Source organism: Pteropus vampyrus, unplaced genomic scaffold (genome assembly GCF_000151845.1).
Source record: "Pteropus vampyrus isolate Shadow unplaced genomic scaffold, Pvam_2.0 Scaffold520, whole genome shotgun sequence".
Lineage (NCBI taxonomy): Eukaryota > Metazoa > Chordata > Mammalia > Chiroptera > Pteropodidae > Pteropus > Pteropus vampyrus.
The window spans coordinates 552,419-566,743 of NW_011889301.1; the positions used below are offsets into that span (position 1 = coordinate 552,419).

General features: G+C 41.5%; 1 pseudogene; it reads right to left on the bottom strand.

Moving 5' to 3' along the window:
• Positions 1-5,145: 5,145 nt before the first annotated feature.
• Positions 5,146-5,678, bottom strand: LOC105307831 (annotated as a pseudogene).
• Positions 5,679-14,325: the final 8,647 nt, after the last annotated feature.

A 14,325-nucleotide genomic window follows, 5' to 3' on the forward strand; every position in this document is an offset into this window, starting at 1 on the left:
CACACTTTAAATCAGGAGTCACGAGGCAGTCTCCCCTAAGGGACAGGACACATAAAGGATGAGGCAGGCCAAATGGGCTCATGGTACCCTGGGGAGCTGTGTGCCCTTTCTGTGTGCCTTCTGTCACAAAGCTCCAGCTGACTTGTTACTATGTGGGCTGTGGACCCAGTGTCAACAATTTCTGTCTTCTTCAAGAGTAGCCACAAAATCCAGAATTTTATGTGAAATTTCAACTTTAAAATGCTGGCGACTAATTCAAAAATTTTTTAAACATTACTCTGGCCAAACAAAATACATCTGTTGGCTGGATTTGGCCATGGGCTGCCAATTTGCCATTTCCAGTTTTAACCAGTAAACTCCATTGCTTTGTGTTATTGTTCCTTTCCCTAGATGCCCTCCTACTTGTCAAGATCCAGCTTAAATGACAGCTTCTCCATGTTTTAACCCCAAGCCTTCCATCTAGAAGCCATCTTCTGAACACTAAGGAGACGGTTCTGAACACATATTTTCCCTTAAAGAAAGTACTTAGGTGTTTGATGTTATCTGTGCACTCATTTCTTTTTTTCCTCTGGTAGTTTGTAACTTCCCTCAAGATCAGGATCTATGTCTTGGTCATCTTTGCTTCCCTGGAAATGGTCAGCAAGTCCCTTGTATAATAGTAGACATTCAACAGATATTAGGTCAATTTTAAAACTGGAAACTCAGTAGATGTTTATTTGAATCATATTTTATATCCCTTGAGAGGTGTGACTCGTCTGTTTGGCCAGGAAGACTCAGAGTTTACATGAGAAATTTCAAAGCCACGTTGACAGCACTGGGGACATTTCTCATCATTCTTAGTTTTATGAGACAGGCTTAGGAAAACCTTTGTTATCCTGTGTATGTCGATGTGTGTGAGTGGGGGTCCTGCACTAAGTTCTGTGACCTAAGAGGGACATTCCTACAGTCGTGATTGACCGAGGTAGGAGAACATAGAGCATTTTCCTACTTAAGTAAGCTTCTTTTTCCAAATGAAAACAACACTTATTAAAACCACAAGCATAAGGTTTTCTAATATCGATGTTTAAAAGAATTTTAAAATGTTTTTAATTTTAAAGTGTAATGTATCATAGAGCAAGATACATTACACTTTAAAATTTGGTGCAAAGCTCAAATTAAAATTTGACAGTTATTATATTTCCTCCTCATTTTCTTATGTTGGTCTAAATAAAGACTCTTTAGTTCTTTTTCACACTTTCAACACTATAGATTAGTAGAGCTTGCAGTTTATCTCTTAAAGTTCCCTTGAGAGCTTCAAATGTCCTTGGATAATCTTTTCCTGACTACTTTCTGCTAATTTCAGAAAAGAATTGATTAATCATCTCTAAATTCCAGGAATCGCAAGGGGTTCTTTTTCTTTCACGAACTGAGTTAGCTACATATCCTCTTGTTTTTTATGGTGTTTTTTCTAAGCAGGACAATTAGAGCCTTCTGCTTTCAGCTTAGAATTAGAAAAATCCCAAACTTATCAGTACTCTCTTAAAAATTTATTTTAAGCAAATAGTATCAGGCTGCTCATTCTTTTCAAAATGGCTTACAAGTATATGTTAACATTTGACTCACTGCACTTTTTTAATTGGAGAAATTTGTCTGAAATTGACATAGAAATAATCTATAAGTGCCATTTAAATGTAACTGAATTTTCTTTTCGTAGTTCAGAAAGATTTTGAATCTGCTAGTTACTCAAATTATCTTATTTCTAAAGCTTTGGAAATTCTTGTGCATTGTGTACAATCTTGTAAAATAGGTGACACATTTATCCAACAAATACATGTCAAGGGCCTGCTCTATGCAGTGGAGAACGAAACTGACAGGCGTAGGCCCCACGCTATTCTGCCAGCGGTGTACAGCCATGCAGGGACTGAGCCCACAACTCTGATATTGTTATAGTCACATTCTAACCACAATGTTCAACAGCTTTGAGGTATAATGCATTTACTTTCGATTGCCGATTAAGAGGTGATTTCTATCGATCCAAGACCAATGTTAACAAGTTTGAAAGGAAAACTCCTCATAACGTGTAAGCTCATCATTAGTGTCCGCTCACTTCACCAGCTGAAGCCTCTGATCTCTGCTCTTTACCCATTATCTTCTGCTTCATCAATTTAGACTGGTCATCCTTAAAACAAACAGGTAGACAAACACTAGACGTGTCTGGTAAAGGCGAACTTGTCCCATCATAGGGATGATTGCTTTTTGCCTTCGTTTTTCTTAGATAAGCCCAGAACCTTGAACTGGAAGGAAGAGAGATTTCCTTCTCAGAAGCTGAAATTATTTTGAAATAATGTAAGTTACATGGTGTTTTGTGCTCATTTATGTCATTATTGTCTACCCCCTTATGCGCCCTCTCTTTATTTAATATTGACTTTCAGGACAGTAATGGTATAGCTCTAGAAAGTCATAGATTAGGGAGAAGGGACAGTGTTAAATGATCTGAATCCAGTCCTGTCCTTTGACTGAGGCTCGGAGAGATAAATAGAATTCCCAAGGGCACAGAGCTGGTCACAGAGTAGGACCCTACCTCTTGGTCTATGTAAGGAAAATGATGCTCTCGATGTCTCAATCCCATGTTTTATGGCTTTTTATCTTTTTGCATTGTTACAGTTATAGGTGTAGAATATTAACTTCAATGATGTGATATATTTGTTTACAATGAAAATTTTAGATTTTCTTCCATGAAGGACATCTTTTTCCTGCTCAGCTCCTGACTGATTCTGAGTTGGCTTATCCTCACATACAATGATCATCATTTGTTGCTTAAGTTTAACCAAAAGAGGGATTCTATTTCCAGCAGTTCGATTTTTTTCAGAGGTGAAAAAAGGTGCGGGGAGTTAGCACATCCTGCTTCTTACTTATGCTCTATGTGAGTTAATTGATCTAGGGCCTTTGTTTGTTCCACTGAGGAGATAGCGGTCACATGGCTATGAGGAAGTGGCTGAAAGTAGAACTGCCTAGACTCTGGGGAAAGGGAAGTTTCATGTGCCAGATGGATAAATGAGGGCTTCTCTCATCTGTTAGATTGAACCACAGGAAATTGTCAATATTGTTACCACTTTTGACCTACAAAAATAATAATTTTATTGGGCTTAATCTAATATGATTTTCCTTTCTCTCCTTTTTCCTTCCCTCTTATCCTCCCAAGACCTTGCAAGTACTTTTCCCTGGCCTGGAGGTAGGATCAATTCTTTGACTTACTATCAAACTGGCGATGTTCTCCTTCCCTTATCATGAAAGACTTTTAGCTCTTTCTAGAGTGTCAAATATTAGCTCCTTGGAAGGCACAATCAGATTCAACCTAAGTTCAGAGAGAACACTCAAATATAGCTATCAACCAAAAGTACTCCTTTATTGAGCCTCTGCCTGGTGCCCCTTGCTGCTTGTAAGGGCTTGGAAAATCAATAGTTCAGCACTATCTCCTCATAGCAAGTAGACCAGCCCAATGATTGGGTTCAGTATGCTTCATATTAACATAGCTTGAAAGATGATACAGTTCTCTTTGTTCTTGGGCAGGTTCAGACATGGTGCTTCTATCTTATCACCCAGAGGAATATTATGTTTGGATCTCTACTACCCATAGACCTGAATGGGGTGCCATGTGTTTCATCAGAAAAGGAGGCTGCCTAATTATATTCATCTGGTAACCTAACTTGTGTGTAATCAATGGGCAGAAGGCCAACTGGTGGGGGGTTACTGGCCATGGAGAGGCAGATAATCCCACCACAGACTTATGAGGGACCAGTTTTTAGGCAGAGTCTCAAATCTCAGTTGACCGCCTCAGTCCCTTCATCTTTAGGACAGAGAAGCCAAGGAAACTTACCTAGGATCAGAAATAAATGCAAGGTTGGCCATGAAGTCCCATAAGCCTTGTTATGGAACTAGTTCTTGGTTGTAGAAATAGAACAATAGGACAGCAATTCTGGGTAAGTACTCGGTGTCAACTAGTGCTGTGGAAGGGGAAGGCAGGATAAATTGAAAGTTATTGGATGCTATTGCTCTTCTTTTAGGCATTGAGTTGATTTGGTTAATAAAATTTGGCTGTAAGGAAACTTCTACCATGGCTGTGGTTGGACCAATAGCCTTAGGATTCTTCCTGAGTTCCAGAAATCCTGCAATGCAACCCAAAGCACTCAGACTTCTCCACCCTTCACTGGCAAAAACACAATCCAAGACGGTATCTTTTCTTGCAAGAGAATATATTTATTGAGCACCATATCTTATACTAGGCTAGTGGAGATCAAATGTAGTCTCTCAATGGGCATCAACAGCATCACCCAGAGACTTGTGAGAAACACACATTCTCAAGCCAACCCGGTGTCCTAACAAGACTTCCATGGGATTCTGGAGCAACTAAAGATGGAGAATGACTGTTTTATATATGTGAAACATGGATAAGGGAACAACGCTGTGAGGCATGGTTTTAGTGGCTTCGTTCTTGTGTGGTAAGGATCATAAAATGTGCCTGACAAACTGTTGCTCAGAAAAAATTCTTTAAATTTGCCAACCAATGGAAAAGAGGCCACACTGAGGAAATAATGAGTCCATGTTTTGATGAAATGTCACCATGTCCTCTGAAGCTAGGTCACATATTAGGAAATTCTGGAATCGTTTAGCAATGATGTAATGTGAACAAGTTTAAGAGACTTGATGAAGATTTTTCCTCTTTCTTCTAGTTTCTAACTGTAGCTTGCAGTAGAGTTTTGATGGTAGAAAATATGCTCTGTGGCATTGCTTCTACCAAAAAAATTGAGGATATAGCTGAAAAATGATTTTATCAGTGTTATCAAAAAAGCATGACCAGTTTCATTTTGGATTTTGTTTCCTTCCTTCTTGTTTCCTTCTTTCCCCCTCCCTCCCTTCCTATTTTATATCAAAAATTTTAAATCTGATGAGATGTCTCTATCCTCAGGCACTCAGCTAAATTTATCTCACACACCTGGTTTCTTTTATAGAAAAAAAAAACAATAAAGGAGAAGAGTTGCTTTATAAACATTCATTAAAAGAAAACACATATTATCATGGTGAAGGAAACTTTCTAGATAGTGGCTTTCTAAATCCCCACAACAAGCTATGCCTTCTGACTATTCCCCTCCCTCTCTTTTTTTTAGCTCACGCAAAAGCAATTTATTAACAGAAAACAATTTGAGGAGTCCTGTTCACAGATGGCAACCACGGTGACCCCCCTTCCTGCGGGTGCTGTCAGAAGGGATGGGGGTGACATCCTCAATCCGTCCAATCTTCATTCCTGAGCGGGCAAGGGCTCTAAGAACTGACTGGACCCCTGGTCTAGCAGTCTTGGTCCTATTTCCTCCTCTGGCCTGGAGTTTGATGTGGAGGGCAGTGATGCCCAGCTCCTTGCACCTCTGGGTCACATTCTGGGAAGCCAACATGGCAGCATATGGAGCGGACTCATCTGGGTCAGCTTTTACCTTCATCCCACCAGTCACACGGCAGATGGTTTCCTTGCCAGAAAGATCAATGACATGGACAAAAGTGCCATTGAAGGATGCAAAGATGGGACAGACACCAAATACATTTTCTCCTTCAGCCACCTGAGGTCCAAGTCTGATGACTTGTTCTTCCTTCTTTTCCTTCTCCTTGCAAGGTGCCATTTCTGTGCACCTTCGCCAGACTCTGCCACCGGAAAGCTGACCATTCTCCTTTGCAGGTAAATGGCAGTGGAATTGGAGTCAATGTATTGCCCAGAATGTCTGCCTTACAATCCGGTGCATACCCACTAGGTAACACATTGTGATCTACCAGAGTCTTAACTTTTCCTAGGCCTATTTTCATCCATGCTGGAAGATAACTGGGTCTGGAGCCTACTCTGAGGTTGGTTTGCTGAATCACTGGCCCCCATCTTTTTACCTTCTCAGGTGCTGCCTCTTGTTCCAGTCAGATACACGAGCAGAGGTGGCTCTGAGGTTGTGGTACATCAGGGCATTCAGGAAAGCTCCAGTGGCAGAATTTCAAAAGTCAGGCTTCAGACAGGGTGCTGGGGCTCCAGGCCATCTTTCTTAGAATTGGGCGAATACCGTAGGCCAACTAGACCTTGATGCCTGAACTTTTACTGATGACCAAGACTTAGATATCTACCCCAAGTGATGCTGGCGGCACATGTTTCAGACTTCCATTTTGTGAAATTTCAACAGCCCTTATTCTAGCAATTGGGGTAGCAATAGCAACTTCTTCAAATCTTTCAAAGTTATAGCTTCAACAATAAAGAAATTTCTCTTCCAGCAGATGAGTGACATTTAATGTCAAATAGGAGAAACTGCATAGACTGAACTTGATTCCTTTTGAAAAATAGAATTTGCCTAAGGGGAACGCTGATTTTTAGGGCAGTGAAACTACTCTGATACTATAATGATGGTACATGTTATTCCACATCTGTCCACATGCATAGAGTGTGCAACACTAAAAGTGAACCCTAATGCAAACTATGGACTCTGGGTGATAATGATATGTCAGTGCAGATTTGTCAATGATAATAAGAAATGCACCACTCTGGTGGGGGATGTTGACAGGGGAGGAGGCTGTGCATGTTTGGGGGCAAAGAGTTTAAGGGAAATCTCTGTACCTTCTGCTCATTTGTGCTGTGACTCTACAATTTCTCTAAAAATAAAGTCTATTCTTTAAAAACTGAACTTTATCCTTAGAGAATGGAAAAACGAATTTTAAGTCAAATGTTCCCCCTTCATTCTGTGTAGCACACATCATCCCGCAGTTGGGACATTATTAAAGGAATTTGAATATCAGTCAGATATCATTTTTAAAAACATAGTTGATTGTGGATAAAGGATAAATTAAATAGATAAGGAGAAAAGGCCAAACCGACCCATCTAGCTAAACACGTGGCCATTTAGCTAAGTCTGAGAAAGCTTTAGAAAAATGAAAAACAAAAACAAACACCCAATCCTCCCTCAACTTTGCAATAACAAAAAAATCTGGTCAGCAATTCCTTATTCAAGACATTGGTGATTTGTCATAGAGTAATGATATAGGACATGCTAGGAAAAATGGAAGATAATAAAGGGCTTGTTCTATTTTATTTTGTTTTAGTGAGGTTTGAGGTTTCCCAAATCACCTACATTTTCACAGGCTGAGCTGCAGGGTTTAGAATCCTCACCGCAATTACTGACCAGTCAAGCCCACAAACACCCCAGGCCCAGCCGTTCCCCTGCCCCCACCATGCTGCTTTTAGAAGGCGTTTTGGAAGTCCATCTGGTTCTTTCAGACTCAGTCCTGTTTGTCTTTTCAGTGACATTCTGTTTATTCAACACTGTTTTCTCTTCTGAGGGAGAAAGCGTAACATTTTTTTCTTTAAAATTTTTAAAATCTTTTCTTCATCGCCATCGAGATGAATAAAAACTGCAGGCAAAATAAAGAGCGACTTAAAGCTGAGAAGAGAAAGGAGGCCCTGGAGGAGGGAGTTTGCCTCTGGCCACTGTAGCAGGCGGCTCTGGCGTCACCCACATTCCTGGACAGCCTGCGACGCCCTGAACGAAGCCTGTCATTTCCTCGAATGGGAGGCAGGGCTGTTAAACCCTCACGGCAATGTGGGTGGGCTCCTGTGAAGACACAGTGTCTCGTCCCATTCAGGAACTGCCCTGGGCCTGGCCCCACGGAAGGCGGGATGTTTGTTGTTTAAGTAAATAAACTGGTTGGAGGTGCAGGCTGGCTGTGCCTGGCCCCCGCCCTCACTCCCCACATCCCTCCCCTTGGTCACAAACCAGGAGAAAGGCCCACCAACAGGAGCCACAGCTGCCACCCACCGCAGACTCCAGCAGGGCCCTGGAGTGTGTCCCTGCAAAGGCTGTGACCACTGTCCTCTAGACATTCCAGTAAACAGGAGAAAAGAGATACTCTGTCTTTGCTCCATGTCACAGTGAGGAACTTGGGCCTGTTCATCTTGTTTTTTCAGATGTTCCCGTGAGTTCACTTCCTGACCCACCTACTGGCCCCAAACCCTTCACAATGGCCAATTCTATCTTTTGCGTGTGTAAGCTAGAGTCAGTGTTGCTCCAAGGGTGGTCCCAGGGCCAGCAGCTCAGCCTCACTGGGAAACTTGTGAGAAATGCAATTCTCAGGCCCCGCTCCGACCTACAGAATCAGAAACTCTGGGAAGGAGTCCAGTCATTGTTTCTGCAACTTCTCCAGGTGACTGGATGCATGCTGGAGCGTGTGAAGCCAGGAGCTTGGCTGTTGGCTCCCGAAGAGCAGAGCTTTCCCCTGTTTGGTGCACAGCTGGGTCCCCAGGCCCTACACTTTCCAGCACTGAGCAGGTGCTCTGTGTGCACTTTACAAATGAACAAATGATGCATGTGGGAAGGCAAGCGAATGGATTTGGATTGTTTTTTCCTCTCTTCCCAGCCAAGAACTCTGAGTTGGCCACTGGGCTTTGCCATCCGCTTGCCTTGTTGAGGGGATTGAACACAGACAAGGGCAGGAATGGAGAGAGAAGAAGGCTGTGGGTTAGAGAAAATGTCTCTTCTGAGACTGCTTTTCAAATCTTTTCACGAATTTCCTTCTTATTGCTGAGCTTACGCATGCACAGACACTCACTCTCTGTCACGCCCATTCTGGCTCAAAGCAGGGAGACGTATTTTTTTTCATTAAAAATACTTCATAAGTCCCTGACCAGGTACAGTCAAGCCTTCATGTTGGCCCCGCCCACCTGCTTCCCAGTTAGTGCCTGAAGCCACCTGGACAAGATCCCCTTCAATGCCCTCCTCCTGCCAGGTCTGACCCAGGGCATGGCTATCTCCTGGTAAGTACTGACCACCCAAGATGTGTCAGACACTGGAGGGGAGTTGTCTGTGGTCAACAGAAAAGAGTCAGTGGCTATGCTCAGGCACTTCCATTTTACATAGGAAGACAAGTAATTAAATAATGTCAATAAAATACAGTGTAACAAGTGGTAGGAAGTGTTATTTAAGATCCCATTAATTACATAACAATTCATGACATCTCTTGTTATCTTGACGTGTTATTATTTAAATATCTTACTGTGTGGTTTAGCAGGTTTACTTCTAGTCCTTCTAGCTGGATATTGAGTTTCTGGAGAATGAGAACAATGGCTTACATGTTCTTTATCTTCCATATCTCCAATGTGCCCCATATACGCCAATGGTTCTAAGGGGAAAGTGAGAGGGTGCACTTTTGCCCCAGGCAACATATGGCAATATCTGGAGACATTTTTGGTTGTCACAACTTGTACAATTTGGGAAGAAGGTGCTACTGGCATCTAGTGGGTGGAAGCTGAGGATCCTGTTAACATCTTCCAGAGCACAGGACAGCCCCCTCCCCCAACATAGAATTACCCAGCTGCAAATGTCAGCAATATGAGCTTTCCCCGGCTAGACCAGAGTTTCTCAGACAGGGTGATTTTGCTTCCCAGGGGAAATTCGGCAATGTCTGGAGACATTATTGGGTATCACAACTGAGAAGGTGGGGTGCTACTGGCACCTAGAGGGTAGAATCTAGGGATGTTGCTAGATATCCTACAATGCACAAGATAGTCTGCGCAACAATGAAAGCAGGCCTAAAACGTCAGTAGTACCACTGTTGAGCAGCCATGGGCTAGAGCACAGAGTGAGAGAAGCTTTGTGAGAAAGACTTCAAGACGAGGCTCATGTGGGATAGTCAGCACTGAGAAGGAAGTCTCTGTGAGCTTCCATTCCATTGAGGAATACGTTGCAGACACAAGGCACCTGAATCTACTTGGGATCTACTGGTCTGTGTCCTACTGTGCAAATTTAGCATCAGGGGAGAGCTACATCTTAGAACATTTCATGCATGTGTGATTCTGAGCCAGTCTCTCCTAGCCAGGTCCTTTAAAGAAGATTGATGATTTTCTGTAGTGAGGGAAAGCGAAAATCTCCATGACTTTATTGAGGGACCTGGAAGAATATGTGAGCTTGAATGCTGCCAGACTCCTGCTGAGTATAACTGGGCCTTGCCTAAGATATACATGCCTTGAGGATCAGTCTTTCTTTTGCCAGAAGCATAAAATTCAAAGCACAAAATAGTGTTGTTAGTGCCAGCAGCAACAATCAAGTTCAGGGGAGAGGGGAAGGCAGATGGGAGAATGCCTCACTGAGCAAATAGGGTGCCCGTTAGTTACTATTTTTCAACTATAGTTGGCTTAAAGCTTCTTAAAAACTTTGGTCTACATGAACAAATGGGAGACTTGCAAGCTCCTCTCTGAAGGAGGCACTTCTTTCTATGCCTGATCTGGGTCAGCATCTTTAAACTGCCTTGTACCACCCTGTTCAGGGTCTTGGGAGAAGAGCAGGTAACTTCTCAGTCTTCTGAGATTCTCAGTCAACGGTGGGTCTTTCTGTGCAGGCTCATCGTTGGGGTGGATGTGCTCTTTGTAATTCCTTTAATGATGCCTTGAGACTTGAGCAAAAACACCAATGGCACCAGTTGGTGTGAAGCCATCTTGTAAGTAGCTCTGTTGGATGCCATACCAAGCGCAGATGGAGAAGAATAGTGACAACTATTCATTTGGTTTCTTTGTATTTGAAAAAGCAAACGTCTTTGGAAGTGAATGGGCTCCATACAAATCTAATTTTGAAGGACTTTGAACAATCTCTTCACTTTTAGAGCCTCAATTTTCTTATCTATAGAATCATTGAAAGATTGAAAGAATCCGTGTGATACAGTTAGCACAAAATCTGACCCAGAGTAGGTACAATAGAGAAGCTGCTTTTATTATTATAGTTACTGTTATTATTCCCTAAGTTTTATTAAACATGGGAGAAGTCTGAATTGATACAACATTTGCAACCAGTAAATAGAGTACCCGTTAGTCACTATTCTTCAACTATAGTTGCCTCAAAGCTTCTTAAAAACTTTGGTAGTATTTTTAACATCTAATGTGTGTAGAGATGAATTAATCAACACATAGATCTAATTACAGCCTAAAAGAAAAGAATATAAGATGGGTAGTTTCTTTAATATAGTTGGCCGTCCAATTGAAAATATTGGCGAAAATGGTACATTGTGGCTGATGTATACTAGGTAGTTAGGCCTAGGATGATCTGTACTGAACATCTACAGACTTTGTTTTTGTTATTATTCCCTAAACAATACAATATAACAACTCTGTACATAGAATTTACATTGTATTAGGTATCATAAGTAATCCAGAGATGATTTAAAGTAAAGGATAAGATGAGCCTTGGTTATATCCAAATACTACCCCATTTTATATAAGGGACTTGAGTATCCACAGATTTTGGTATCTGTGAGGAGTGCTGAAATTAATTCCTCTCAGGTACTGAGGGATGACTGTAAGTACTTCAACATAAATTCTCTTTCAAATAGGAGATAGACTAAAACTCATACTCTAAAGATAGTAAGATCACTTGAATGGAAACATGCCAGAGATTTTGTCATTTGGTAAAGTGCTCAATGGGTTATCTAAGATGTTATTGTCATAGGTCAGTGCCTGTGAAGGTAATTTTATCTAAACACTTACGTTTTAAACTTTAGCTTTTCAAACTATTCATTAATTTTGTATTAGCTATCTTAGGAAAGAAATATTAGTATAAATGAAACAGTTTCCCAGATTCTTAATTGAATAAGTTGGAGGTGTGTGTGTATGTGTGTGTGTGTGCACACATGTGAGTGTGTATGTGAGTGTGTGTATGTTGGGAGGAGGAAGGCAGTTCAAAAAAGTCTCATCCATTCAGATAATCTCTTTGTTAAAAGTAAGCATATAAACCCTTTTAGATTTAAGACACAATAGTTGGAAACATTTTCAGCACTGATATAAAGAAATTCAACATTATCTTTAGTTTCTGAAAATGTCCATGTATCTGTTTCCTTATTCTTTAATATCTATACCTGTATATTTATTCTTTAATATTTATTAGGTACATTCATTGTGCATAGAAAGATGCTGAGGTTAGACAGGTATTATGGGGGATACAATGTGAGGGACAGGATCCCTTTATTCCAGCAGTTTACAAGAGAAATAAAAGAAAATGACCATCTCCCCCTCTTCTCTTTGAATTAGTTAAATGTGGAAGAGATTGCTAGTTTCTCCAAACACTCATCTATCTTGCTGGTGGGACTTGATCAAAGTAGAGGGTGATCCTTTTAAAAGGAAAAGATGTGTCTTCCCCTCCCCCTTCCCTTTCCTGGTGGAACTCAGGCCAGGTGGGGTGAGCCATCGTCCATCATAGAGAGCATGGCAGAGCAGCAACGTGGAAGGAGCCTGGGTCAGGCACGGTGGGGCTGCCGCATCAGCCCAGGGGGCACACACTCAGACAATTCTGGGGAGAGAAATTAACTTGTATCTTATTTAAGTATTGCTGTTTTGGTCTCTGTTCTGGTAGTGGAGCCTGTCTGCTAACTGCTAAAGGAGGTGGCAGAGCCTGAGTGAACACTAAATGTGGTCCTGAGAAGAGCAGTCAGAGCAGACGTTATGGGAGAGCTTCGTTCGATTTGCTTTCTGCCGTTACAATTTGTAGAAGCAGAGGAGAAAGTAGAGGTCACTTCAAATCATTCAAAGAATAATGCCTGTTTGGAGATGGCAAGGAGGTCAGGCCAGCTGGATGAAATGGGAGTACGCAAGGAAAGACTGGGTGCCTGGGCTGTGGACAGGGTGTGGAAAACTTAGAATCCCCAGTGCAGAATTTCAAAACTTATCCTAGAAGCAACAAGAAAATCTGGAGTTTTGGAAGCAAGTTGAAAATAAACTCTGGAGCTGGCAATTTTACCAGTGGAAGGAGACCAATTAGGGACTGGTCCAGGGGCTTTCCAACTGTGTTCCACAGAAGCCCCAAGGCTCTGAGGAACTTTTCTGAGCACCAGGGAGGGGCTAATTGGAGGTGGAAAGGGGCAGGAATCCTTACTCCTCCTAATTCAACCAGAGAACCTCTATTTTGGTCTGTTTGATGTAGATTTGGGGCTTCTGTGCAAGGTTTTACTTGAAAAAATAAGCCCATGGCATTAAACCCTTTGAAAGCCATGGCCCTGGGAAAGCGGCAAACCCAGCCTGAAGTCTGTATTCAGTGGAGGGTGCTTGGTGTTTAGATGTTCTGTGTTATGAGGTCAGGAGCTCTGGAGTCATTGCCTGCAAGCACTTTCAGCTTCCTTGTTAACTAGCTGACTGACTTTAAGCCTCAGTTTCCTCATCTGTAAAATGGTAATAAGATAGTCCCTTCCTCAAAGGGATGTGGCGAGGCATGAGCTAATATATATAGAGCACCAAAATAGTGTCTCGAAACTATTAAATGCTCAGTAAACATTGGCCAGTATTGTTACCTCTGTTATTATTATACTTATAATTATCTTATAAGGATGAAACTTGCAGTAAATGATTAAGCCAATGTTGATAGGTGGGAAATGAAGAACAGACAACTGGTCAAGAGTAGCAGTTCGAAATTTGTAGTTTTCATTGAAAAGTCCCCCTGAGAATTAATTCTGGGTCTAGGGAATGAGGGTGTAGTTGATGTTACTTCAGTGAACTGATAGCTAGCTTGAGAGACTGAAGTATGATGGGAAAAGTACTGGAGCACAGCTCTGCATAATTTGACATTTGCTTAGCACTCAACAAAATCTATCAGGAAGTTTCTATGGCTTGATGTCAGGAAGAAACTGACTTCCATGGAGGTAAATTTCCTAGAGGCAGTTCTTCCCAAGCTGAATCCATATGTCTTCTGTGTATTTTTCTCCCAGAGGGCTTAGGGAGTTGCTCTTCTTTCCAATCTGTTTTCATCTGCATTTCTTCTAGAATTCTCTCCTGTTAGTACAAAAGAGTAGCAAGATAAGATGTATCTCTTTTGCCTTCCAAAATAAATCCCACAAATCTGCCATTTTTTGCTTTGTTTCAAGGGTTGTTATTGCTTGTAACCATCAGCAATAGACAGGATCAACAAAAATAATAAACAATGAGAACATTACAAGTTCCCAAGAAATCTATAAAATTCTGCTCAGCATTTCTGGCCTCAATTTATGTACAATAAAGACATCTTATTCTCTGACTTCCTTCTTAAATGTATCCCTGGATTTTTTCTAATTCTTGTCTTGGAAATGGATCTGCCCAACTCAGTGTAGGTGGGGCCTTAGATCAAATAATATAGTCTAGGTCAAGAACCACACACAAAAAAGTATATTCTTAAAACTCCTTTATAAACAAGAAGATGTAAAAAGGAGACATCATCTTTTGAGGTGTGTGTTGTGTAAGAATAACATGAGACAGAGAAAATGGAATCATTTATCTCCTGTTTCTTGTGTGTCCTTCTTGCCTCCCTCCCTCCTTCCCTCCTATCC